At 35.0% G+C, this 11,256-nt stretch overlaps 1 protein-coding gene across 1 annotated transcript in view; it reads left to right on the plus strand.

Moving 5' to 3' along the window:
- The window catches only part of LOC107082255 (ephrin type-B receptor 5-like), an 81,559-nt gene that overhangs the window by 44,850 nt on the left and 25,453 nt on the right, over window positions 1-11,256 (plus strand). The gene's annotated exons all lie outside the window — the stretch shown is intronic.

Genomic DNA, 11,256 nt, shown 5'->3' on the forward strand with positions numbered 1-11,256 from the left:
GAATAACATGTCCTTCTTGTAGAAGATGCTCTGTGCTTCTGGCAAAAATACAGTCCTGTTTTAAAATTAGCATATAAATCCACAAATTATCTCACCTTTGGCAAAGATGCATAAAACACCCTCAACTACAGCCCTCTTTGATTACAAAAATAGATTCTGTTTTGGGGAAAAAATGACAGAGTATGGTGACAGGACAAACCACCTCATCTATTGCTGGTCTTCACAGTTTAAGCTTTCTCATATTTACAAATCATAACTGGGTAAAAATGAGAAGGATTGTCTTTTTTCATTTCCTGATCAACTTTGAGTTGTGATTCTTATCTTTCTTATTTCGAAGGGTACAAAAACTCCTAATATTTGTACTAGTTGTGTGAAACCCACCCCAGAGAAAAATATTCCTCAATAAAACTTTGCAATCAATTTTGAATAAAAGATTAATAATGAATGAATTACAAACATTTTAGTAACAATTATAAGGATAATAAGAGGCACAAATAACCAACATCTCTATAATTTAGTCGGAAATTACTTTTTAATCTTTTAAATAATTAAAGTGATTTATAAGTGAACTGAAGGCCAGAGGTGCCAAGAATTGGAAGACACTGCATAAAATATTTTTTTTTAAGCTTTGAACTATTACATTTTCTAATAGATTTTTGGTTTTGTTTTCATTATTATTTTTATCTTCTGTAACTTAACAGTTATGACTTTTAAATCTTTTTTTTATACTCTTATCTTTATATTTTATATCAATATATCACATATAAATGATCAGATCTCAGCATATTCACAACTTTTAATAGTTTAACTAGACTGCTGCATTCTTTCCAGCATAAGTTGCTCACAAGGCCTTTTTATTAGACATTTTACTGTTATAAAATACTGGACCATATAAAAGTGAGGAAAAATAAAAGCTCTACATTCCTTAGCCAACAGAACCTCATTCACTTTTCGTCACATACTGATCTAATTTTCTTGCCTTGGACATTGTTGAACTAGACTTAAACCTGAATTTTGTGGCTGATTATTTTGTCTCTTTCTTTGTCCAACCTTTGACTCTCAGATTCAAGCATTGGCTGATGCAAATGATCTGGACAGAAAAAAGTATGAAAAAAAACATGTTTTTATAAACCTTTATGTGTAGAGGTTAATTTTCTACATAGCTAGCAGAGGAAATGCCAAACTATATCTGTGAAGGTTATTGCTGTAAACTCCATTTTAATAATATATTAAAAAAAAAAGACAAAATAAGCTGAGGGTAGACTCTGACTTACCATCTTTTGCTGGTGATTAACCTGGGTAGCTATACCTATTGACATCAGGCTCAGTTTTTTTGGTAAACGTTTTGCTTTCTCTCGCTCCCTCGCAACCAGAAGAAATCATGGATATTTATAAAAATATCCTAAAAGATACCATATTTATTTGATCTGCTTCCAAAATCTTTTTGGTTTCTGTGGCTTATTTTAAAAAATGTAAAGCAGACAGAAATAGTAGCTCAAGGTGTGCTGTTGTGCTATTTAGAAAGAGGTTAACACCAGGGATGTGTGTTTTTACAGAGGGTAAGACCACCCCTCTTGGATAATTAATAGAAATGCTGCAAATGAGCAGGAATAAAATGTTTGACACCACAGTTGAATTGCGCAACTACAATGTTAAGCTCAACAGATACATGAGACCTCTCCCCTTTTTAAATCTAAACACCCCATCTATATCCTTTCCAATTACAGTACACTAGTCGGACTCCCCTAGAGAAAACAGTCTACCTAGAAATTATGTCAAGAACAAGCAGTGAGATCCCCTGAGAAAGGGTTAAGAGACCAAAATGACATCATTTGCTGAAGGAGCAAGGACAAACGTCTTGGTTCTCGAGAAACAGGTAGCAGCCTTTAGTAGCTTTAACAGACTTTAGACTGGAGCTAAAACACACCTTAGAGCAGGACACTGATCATAAAAAATACAAACAGAAGTATTGTTTACAGGTGCCGTCCATACGATCTGAAAGATTTTAGTATTTTTTTTTTTTGCGAAGAAAAGTTTGCAACGTCAGTTTCTGGATGTGCAAAGCTTGTCAGGAAATTTCCTTAAATTCTCCAGGCTGCAATTGCAGTTAATCTGCTTTTTAAAGTATTTTTCATAAGTACAAATGCCCAAAACCATTTAAATTAAGATTTTTCTCTGCAACGAAACATCACATCTCAATAATAAATATTGACATCTTTGGTTGCAAGACGTTTTGCTTGAAGAAGATTAAGGTGCACTTTTCTGCAAGACACTTCTACAGCCGTGAGCTTGATGCTTTTCCATGCAGCTCTTTCACAGACGATTTCCTAATAAAATAAATGGTCTTAAAAGTCTTTTTGTGGTGATAAATGCTTCCTAGAGTCAAAGCAGACATGTGACAAAGACCTCCTGTTCCCACAAGGTACTTCTCCTCCTTACGGGTAATCCAGCCTTGATGTGTTGTGACATTGCCGTCTAACAGTCTCTGTAAAAGGTGAGCTCATTTGAATTCAGGTGTCCAAAGATCTGGGCTTGTAGTCAATCAGCTGTTTAGACCGATCTTTTCCACCTGTCAGTTTTCTTCTCTGTTTTTAAACTGATCTGCGGAGTTTTCGATCAATACTGCTGTCGCTCTGATACACTTCTGTGATTGATGAGGAAACCAGAGGGAATTGAGGGCAGGCAGGCTGAGGTGGGATGAGATGTGGAGAGTCTATCCTATCCATACGGTCGGTAATCAGCAGAGGTTTTTCATCCAGAAATACAGATAATTTACGGTCAGAGTGGTATTAACGGATCAAAGGAACAAGATCTGCAAATACAGCAGAGAGGCCGGGAGATTATAATAAGGTCAGCAATGGTAAAACTGGTCAAGGGGAACTTTTCACTTTTACACTGTGTATAATTAAGGCAGAAAAGTTGAAGAAAAACTGAGAGACGCCAGATGGACAGGAAAGGATATATGAAGAGAGCGGCGAGGGGGAGGGGTTGAATAAGAAAGGAAAAGAACCATAGTGGGAGGGAAGTGACACATTTAGGTCATGGCGATGTAATGGCCAGTCGTCTGTGAACAAGTGACAGAAACCGCAGGGGGAGTAAGTGGAGGAAAACTAGGAAGAGACTGAAAGATAGGAGTATGCAAGTTAATGACTTAAAGAACTGAACAGGCAAAAATAAAAAGACCAGAAGAGAGAGAGTTTTTCAAATGAATAAGTTTAAGTTTATTAAACCGTGGTCCTGATATTTACTCTACTGGTCCTTAAAATATAAGATATCAGTCAAAAACTGCATTTTCGCTGGAATTGCTCAGGTCTTAACTAAAAGTTAATCTGCAATCCTGCCAAGTCGGCTGTGAAATATGTTTGTGCTGTTTGTCTTTGAAAATATGCTCGACCTGCTGTTGTGTTTGCTGCATCCTACTGTTATCTGCTGATAAACCAACCCCAAACACTCGGCTACTGGAGTGAAAACGTCCAGTTGCTCTCTGCGAGCACCTCAAGGCAGTGCTGCTCCCACTGCTTTAGCTTTTTGTTGAAGCTTAATTCTGTTTTGTTGCTCACTTCATTCACTAATAATGCAGGTTGGAATCAGTACATCGTTGTCCTCACAGCTCCATGGGAATGCTGAGCAATGCGACAGCAGGTTTACCAGAAATAGAGGGATTATTAACTGGACCAAAACTTTGTTCCTGCACAGAGGAGCGCCAAAGTTTCTTTACCTGGAAATGTTGTTCCTCTGATCCAGATTTAAAAAGTAAAAATATTTTAAAACATTGAGAGAAATAACATTGTGAGGGAAAGTTGCTGAATATATTTTACTGTAAATTGAAAAATGTAAACCTTTATTTTGTACGTTCTCATTTTTTAGATATATATTTATTTTTTCTATTTTACTACTAAAGGTTGCTGTTAAGGGCTCCAACTAATGGTTATTTTTCAAAATGATTAATCAGTCCATTATTTTTTTCGATTAATCGATTAATAATTAACTGATAGCCAAAGGTTTTTTAAAAAATACTTTTGAAACTCAAACTTTCTTTCTTATTCTTTTTATCTTAAATGCAAAGTGTTTATCTATTTTTTTTTTTACAATTTTGGTATAATTACTGCTCAAAATGGGTCAATCTGTCGGTTAAAGGCATTTTACAGTCTTTATACTCCACTTATAGATTAATCAATTTTTAAATTAGTAGACGATTATTTAAATAATCAATTAATTACAATTAATCAAATTCATTGTTTCAGCCCTAATGCTGTGTTTCACAAAGTTAAATAAATGGGACCACTTAAGTAGTCTTTCACTTCCTGGATGTTTCTAGGCCTGTTAATTATACAGCTAAAATAAAAGCAAATGCTGTACATAAATATAATTATATAATAATAATAATAATATATAATATACAGTGCATAACATCTTTCTTTTAAGAAGCTTTTCCTTTGTGAATACAAAGAAAAAAAAAAGCTGTATATCAACTGCTGGTGCAATCAGAGGTCTTGCTAATTCATTCACTGTGGTCAGAACACTGGTGTGTGATAACCCCACTGCAGTTTGAATATGCCACAGCAAACACTACTCCTACACAAGGATGGATAGAGTGGCCAAAAACTGTTCCCTACCGTAGTGTAATACAAGTATTTTAGGGTATTTCTATTCAACTTGAAGCTAAAAGTAGTTATTTAAAAAATATGGCTGTTTGATTGTTCGATTTAAATAATTAAATAAATTTAATATACAAAACAAAAAGATTTATTTAGACATAAAAATAAAAGATTATTTTCAATTTTAGTATTTGAGAGAAGAAAATAAAAATTTTGTTAAAAATTTTTTTTCTTCTGACAGAATAAGAAATTCAAGCAGAAGAAGTTTATGGCTCATCAGATAAAAATTAACATTACAACAATAAAGCTTTTGTAAAAAACAGAAAATTCTCATTCAACTTTGATGTTAATTTTGGGTTAAACCTCCTAGTTCTTCTTTCAGTAAATAGTTGCGTAGAGTAAACAAACATTTTACTTTAAAGTAGCGTTACCCAATATCTCTGAAAAATGTTAAAGTACAGTGCTGTTAAACTGCGCGTAGAAGTTTTCTTCTTTTTTCTAAAGCCACTGAGTCAAAAGTAACTGTTTGCACAATTCTGATATTAGAAGAAGATAATATAAGATAATAAAATAAGAATAAGATGTTCGATATAATTAATGAGTGCACCATATAAACTGATGCTTATATGGTTTATACATCTTACTTTGTATCCACCAGTAATGGTATCCTAATCTGTGTTTGTGTTGTTGATGGGTAAATTACTTTAATTTGATAATTTCACAAAAATATACAGTTTATGGTCTGTTTTAAATTATCTTTTCAACATAAAACTAAACAGCCCAAAAGAAAAAAACCAACATAAAAATACTAAAACCCTCCACCTGACTAACTCACTAATTTTGAGGCATTTTTCTCTACATCTGTTTGTTCTCTACAGTTTGCATTTCAATAAAAAGTTTCATTTTCTTTGTTGTTTTTTTAAGCAAAAGCGCTCTGCAAGCTTTTCACTCATAATTAAGGCAATCTTATATATTAACCCAAAATACTGAAGCAAATCTGTATCCAAAATGATTTCTCAATATATATTGACTAAGTCTGATAACCCTGTCAAACTGCACTGTTTTTCCTTTAATAAAAAAACAATATGATAAAGTAAAAATTTTTATAACATGAAAATATATTCATTTCTTTTTCGTTTTAAGCTATAGCCAATTTAGAATAATTTTTAAAAATCCTTTTTATTCATTATTTGTTGATTTATTACCAGAAGGTTTGAATGATGTTCTTTAACTCTTCTTGATTATTAAACAATTAGCTAACTATTACCAGTTCAAATTTAATGACACCAAAACACATTATTTCTGTGTGAACAATTTGTGCAGACTTTGTGTGATGGCGTTGCCGACACGCCTCTACCAGATTTTCCCAGGAATAGATTTCTTTCATCTCCTATGCTGTGGCAATTTTCCAAGATGGCAGAATTTAGGGCTCAAGTTGTGAAAAAACTAATCCAGTAAGCATGAGACATCATTTTCACATGTCCAGATTGCAACTCCTTTGGGAACTGTGTCAGCCTCTATTAATCTATCACATGCTTCTTGATTCTTCTGGAGTCACAGTCACAAAAACAACAGTTGGACTGATGATAAATTGAGACTCTGACTGAGATATTGGAGATTTGCACAAACAACTAGCATTTTTTTATGCAGTAGGATGATTATAAATTTAAAAAATCAAGCAGTATTTTTGATTTATTCATAGGACTATTTATTACATTTAAAAGAGCACCCAAATTGTGACTGATCAGTGTGGCATTCAGATGTCAGAAATTTGCTGGTAGTTTTTGGAAGAACGACAGAGGATGATTGCTTCAACAGCTGCCTGCTGGTTTTTAATCTTTTTCCTGCCAAACAGAATAAGGATGAGTTGGCCTTTTGACATTTTCATCTCATATAGAAGAGCAAGGAGCAGAGAGCGCACACAGGAACATGACTGAACGCGTGAAATGATTGCACCTGTTCAGCAAAACACAAACAGTTCCTTCATTTTTTTATTACCCCCCCAAAATCTGCTTCCTCCTGGCGTCACATCATCAGATAGACGCCCTTCATTTGATTCCCTCTTAGCTACAGAAGAGGATTTGGGACAGAGATTAGTGTAAAATAAGCCTTGACTTCATTTGGTGCTATGCTGTATGTGAGTGTGACATGGCTGTGAATTATTCTGCATGTCAGTGTCCTTGTTCAACTTAGAGATACTGATCATCAGAAAATCTCCATTGTGTGTCTTGAGTCTGTGAGAATTTTGCACCTTTACAGTTTTATTTTTTGGCTTTCTTTGTTGCACATATGAGTTACAATTACACTTTAACATCACACATAAAGATAAATACAAACATTAATATGTGAGTTATGATTTACATCTAAGAGGAAAAACCTCTCTGAATAAGCCTGACCCTTTGTGAAAAAGTAAAGACCCTTTGTGAAAAAGTAAAGTATAATTAACAGTAATGAATTTTTGATACAGCTTTAAATGACTTTTGACCTCATCAGTTGTAGTTCAGACCCACTCGAGCAGTTTCAAGTATTTCTATAAGAAATAAAGGTGGGCTTTGACTAGGCCCCCCTCAGGCTTTTATTTCCTTTTCTTTTGAGTTCATTGTAGAGACGCCGGTGTGTTTTGTGGTCCAGTGCAAATTGAAAGTCCTTTTGTTTTTTCAGCATAAGACAAGTTGTCCAAGTCCTGAAACTGCAAAGCAGCCCTAGATCAACCTCGACTAACACAACCACTGTACCTGACTATCAGTATTATGGTTCTTGTTTTAATTGCTGTAATTTAGATTGGGCAGTGAGTCAGGCCTGTGTACTCTCTGTGTTCTAAAGTGATCTTTGCTTGGATTTTGTTCTTTGTTTTATTGCTGAGTCATTTAAACTCACCTTAGCTAAGAAAAATGAGGTCTGAATTGCTTAAAAAAAAGCAAGCTTTCATTTGCAAGCTCTAAGAGTTATTAATTATGATATTAAAAGGTATGCTGCAGCTCCCTGTTTGAACCATATATTTTCAAGTTTCTTGTTTTTGTGCATGATTATTAGTACTCCCCATGCTTATTAGCTTTGTTCATTCTTTTCAGCTCTGATATATCAAAAAGGTTCTTGCTTTAGATAACATAACGAGAAAAATCAATGATGACATAAATGATGAATGTTGACCTCTGGCTTGACCTCGCTGCAGGATGTTTCCAGGCCAACGTGATGACTGTAGTTGAACACAAACAGCCAACCCTAATTAATCTCATGTTGGGGATTTTATTGAACATACTGGAGCATCTGAAGAGAGCCTGTGATGCTTACTCAAAGTCTAAATGGTTTAAATGATGATTTGTAGAATTTCCCACAAACATTCAAGAAATTTTAGTAATCAGGAAATCAGTCTGGAAAGTTATACATTTTGGAAAGTGTATATAATGATTGAGAACATGCTCAAGCAGTATTTGTTTATGTAAACAAACACTGCAAAATGTTGTAGTTAATTAAGGCAAGAAAAATTGTTACTCTTTCTTGTCAATGTTTTGTTTTTATTTTTTTTTGTGTAGTTCTAATGTTTTAAACGGTTTTGTCGGCTGCCTTGTTAATCTTATTCATTGACACTCAAGATTAATCAGAGGTTGGTATTAAATCGGTTGCTATGATCATGAGTAGTAAGTGGATCATTTACTCAGTATTTTAGTAGCCTGTTTACCAAATACTTTTTTACTCTTACTTGTGTAATATCTTTAAAGAATATTTTTACTTTTACTTTAGTAAAAATATGATGAAGTAGTGCCACTATAGTGGAGGATTTGCGCAAATTTTTGAAAAGATCCGCCCTCTCCACAAAATTCACATGCACAACCCTGTACCCGCTCCCGAGAGGAAATGTCTTTAAAATGCTTGAGAGAGCATGCAGAAGCCCATCTCTCCTGGTGCACGCTCTGTTTAAACGTTGCTGATTGTTCATACAAGCTTACTTTGCAAAAGAAGATTTGCAGTTTTTCCACTATGTCAGACTCACCATCTGTACGTGAAAATGTGGACAAGTACGTAGGAGGGCCTTACGCAAACATATAAACAGAATTATTGACAATTAAGAGGACCACTTATTTAGATGATCCACCCAGAAAAAGAACATCCTCCACTATACCTGTAAGTTTTTTTGGTACTTTACCCACCTCTGAGATTAATGCAACCTATTGACCAGTGCAGAGATTGTCATGGTTAAAATTCTGATAGATAAGTTGTCTCAATCAAATTCATGTACATACTGGTCACACCCCAAACCCACACAGCACCTTATGTATTTCAAGCTAAAGAGTGCTGGTGTGCTAAAGCTATGCTCCAGTGTAGCTCATTGATGTTTCGTCCATGTCAGTAAATTTGCCACAGACGTTTATATGCCATCATCATCAGCCCTCGTTTCTAGCCTGTACGTTGATGGCGGGGAGGAGCTGTGGAGGAAATACCCTATGGCAGCTGGCGGAGGAGGATCTGTAAGTTTTCCTTCTTCAAGTGTAACATTTTCTCAAAACTCCTTACTGGAGCTTTCTGGTGCAATATTAAAAAGCAAACAGTCCCATACAGGATTCTCTGAGCAGCCGACACATACAGTCTCTGTAAGGAAATTCAGCTAGAACAAGCTAATCCTGATCTCCAGGATAAAGTCATATAACTTAATCCAGCACCCCTCCTAAAACCTTATGTAAACTTATTAAAAGAAAGCACTCATGCAAGTTGCCAGAGCTTTCGCTCTTGGCAGCTTAAATACAGAGCAGGACAGACTGCCAAAAAGGACACCATGAGCACATATCTTCTTAGAGGAATTGCAAAAGAATCTGGTTGGTTTATGCTTTATTTTTTCACAGAGCATAATCTCCGTTGACAAAGCTAAATATATTAAGGTCTGTCTATGCAGCAAAAAAGGCAAGACGTGTGATTAATAGGTTTGGGTTGTTAATGTGTTTTGTTAACAGGGTCATAAATTTGTATTTAAATGGCGTAACTGAATGAACAGAAAGCAGCATACAAGTCAGCCAAAGAGTTTGGAGAATTATAGTCCAACTGAAGAATGGTGACATTAACATCTTGTTCTAATCTGCAATCTCCTTTCAACCAAAACCATTCCTCTGTTTCCACTTTCCTCCCTTTAGGGAAGGTCTATAATATTTCAGGACTGCAGTGCACGAGGGAAGAAGTGTCAGAAGATATTTTGTGCTCTCAAAGTTTTGTTTGATCATGCAGAAAGGAGAACAGCACGATTCTTCAGTCTTGTCAGCTTTATCATGAGCTACAGCTTGTTGGTTGTACATTTGGCTTAACCTTTCCAATGCTGTTTTTTCTCCTATATGAATAAAATGTGAGCGATGTTAACTAATCAATGTTGGCAGAATTTTTAAAATAATTAAAATTAGCAGATATAAAGTTCTTAATGACAGCATTTTAGCTCATTACTGATCTGAATTGTCTGTGAACATTGGCAGCATTAGAGTCATTGCTGCTCTGACTTTTATTATGGTGGTTAATGTAGTGTTAAGAAACTGAGAAGTCTGATTTTCTGCAGATTTAATTACTTCCACCAAGGCCGGTGGAAAAATGTTTACCCTGGCATTGGGTGGAGGAAAAATAAATAAATCCTTTATTCCATATTAAAGGTTCTTGTTGCTGTTTATGTCTATGACCCTGAAACATCTGTGGTGCACTTTTTATTTAGATAAAGAAATATATGCTTGGTGTTTTTTTTTTTGTTTTTTTTTATTTCTTCTTGGATTGTATCTGTTTTAAAGTTTGATTTCCATTAAATGAGTCATCATCTGTATGAAAAAAAATTGTTGATCAAGTAGAATGGTTCAGGATTCACATGGCTTGTGTTTGGGATGCGGCAGTGTGCTGTTTTCAGCAACACAAGTTCAGTAACAATTGGTGGGAGTAGTGGGATGGTCTGGAGGGGCATCTAAGTTATAAAAAAAAAAATCTTAGTCCACAGTGGAGAAAGGACTCGAGAAGTGATTCTGCAACCAGATTCCATATCTTGTCAGTCAGGCACTGAGCTCTATCCTCTTACAAAAGCATTCTGGTTTCCACAGAGCAGGTTTTATCAGAGCAGATCCTGACTTTGGACGTGTACAAGATGGATTCTCACTGAGTATTTAAGAGCCACAAATGCTGTTTGAAGAATGGGAAGTAATCCAGCATCAGTGCGTAACCAAACTGTTGTGCAGTATAGGGGATGTGCAAGATGTAGAGGGTTTTATGGTTCCTCCACACATAACATCAGTCCCTGTTTTTGAGATTAAGATGTGTTCTGTTGAATCAATCTATAATTATCTGATACATGTCTTTAAGGAAGACTCTATAAGAGAATAACCTCTTACACCCTAAGGGGGTATAAATAAATTTCTGCCTGACAAAAACACACAAAAGTAAATCACTTATAGCCTCAAAGCTATTAGATTTAAGAAGAAACTTTTGGTACGTCTGTAAAGGTAAGATGTCATAGAATGGTTTTCTGGTGTCACCACCATTGTAGCTTTGACCCTGCCTGAAATATTAGAGACAAAATACAAAATATTTTGCATTTTTTGAACCTTGCCAAAATTTTCTTTGAAATAAACATTGCAAAACACTACCAAAATATTATTTATAGCACAAAAAAGTAGTACAGACTTTCAAATCTAAATGTTGTGTA

This window comes from Cyprinodon variegatus, unplaced genomic scaffold (assembly GCF_000732505.1).
Source record: "Cyprinodon variegatus isolate N-32 unplaced genomic scaffold, C_variegatus-1.0 Scaffold48, whole genome shotgun sequence".
Lineage (NCBI taxonomy): Eukaryota > Metazoa > Chordata > Actinopteri > Cyprinodontiformes > Cyprinodontidae > Cyprinodon > Cyprinodon variegatus.